This window comes from Anneissia japonica, unplaced genomic scaffold (genome assembly GCF_011630105.1).
Source record: "Anneissia japonica isolate Jap-2015-1 unplaced genomic scaffold, ASM1163010v1 scaffold1217_len86699_cov187, whole genome shotgun sequence".
NCBI lineage: Eukaryota > Metazoa > Echinodermata > Crinoidea > Comatulida > Comatulidae > Anneissia > Anneissia japonica.
The window spans coordinates 63,813-65,258 of record NW_022723907.1 but is presented as its reverse complement, the minus strand read 5'-3'; the positions used below and the strand labels follow the sequence as shown (position 1 = coordinate 65,258).

Sequence of the window (1,446 nt, the reverse complement as noted above, 5' to 3'; positions counted from 1 at the left end):
TGATTGTAATGTACAAATGTGTTTTGGTAGTTCATGGCAGGAAACATGAAATGTTTGAACCCACTGTACAGAAATCCCAACAAAATGTATTCATTCTCAAGATCTTTATTTAACACATATTAAACATATATATAACAGGTCAAACAAGCAAACTAAAATAATGTTTGCATTGCATCATCTAAAAATAGAAAAAAAAAACAAAACTGGATTCAATATCTTAAAAGAATAAACTGCATTGAATTTTACTAGCATTATGAAGTCACACGATGTAGCACTAGTGGTATTGTGCAAACATATAAAGATTTATAAAAATAATTTTATATAATAGCTGTATTTACAGTAAATTGCAGGCCTATATAAAATATTATAAATACATTAAATAACATCAAGGTACTGTAAGCGATATTGATAAGGGTAGATGAAAGAAAAAGTTTTATATATTTTTATATAATATTACAGTACAGTATTAGATTTAACTTTACACGAATTTAATAGATGTGAAAGACTCAAAAAAGAAATTCCAAAACATAAGGTAGATAACCCTGCACTTTATGGACCGTTCATAATTATCAACAAATGCATAAACAGTATGCTAAGGGGGAAAGGGCCTGGTACTAAATACACAATTAAATGAAAGGAATTTACAAAAGCTTAAAATATTGATTGAAATCGGTTTTCTAAATTTATTAACATGCCAATATGGATATATTTAAACCTAATTATGTATCTATGTACCCATTAAAAAAAAAGGCCATAGAGAACAGTATTGCAAAATCAACATTTTCCATGAATGTACACTTTTTAAAGGGGTTGAGGTGGCAAAAAAGAGTACACTTTTTATACACTATGTTTACAATTGTGATTGGAACCTAAGTTTAAACTTTAAAGAAAAAATATACTCAGGTACTAAACAGAGAGCTACAAAATAAAATACAGTACTGAAATAATTGCTACTCACATAAATAAGAAAATATTGATTTTATGTATATACAATAATATGGCAAGACAAAAATATTTAAACGAATGTTATGTTTTAAGAAAATATGACAAGGGTACTGTAGATATAATTATTGATGTGGAAGTAGCATTTCTATTTAGTAAAGCCAAGCTCTGGAGGACATAAATTTATTGATATGTTGTAGAACTAATCTTTCTAAGCCTCAAAGTATATTTGACAAAAAACTTGGAAGCAGTTAATGAGAGCTATACAGATTTTTCAATATTTAAAAGCTGGGGAAAAGTAAGGAGGGAAAAAGGGTGGTTATGTCTCTTTTCCCCCAGTTTTTAAATATTAAAAAATCTGAATCTCATTAACTGCTTCAAAGTTTTTCATCAAATATTCTTTTTGGGTTTTAAAAAAATCAGTTCTACAACATAAAAAAAAACAAAAAAACTTTTCTGAGCCTAACTTTAAGACGGCCTACACACTGAAACATCAAATATAAT

General features: G+C 27.6%; 1 protein-coding gene across 3 annotated transcripts in view; it reads left to right on the top strand.

Moving 5' to 3' along the window:
• LOC117112421 (WSC domain-containing protein 2-like) overlaps window positions 1-1,446 on the top strand; it is a 12,628-nt gene that overhangs the window by 1,160 nt on the left and 10,022 nt on the right. The gene's annotated exons all lie outside the window — the stretch shown is intronic.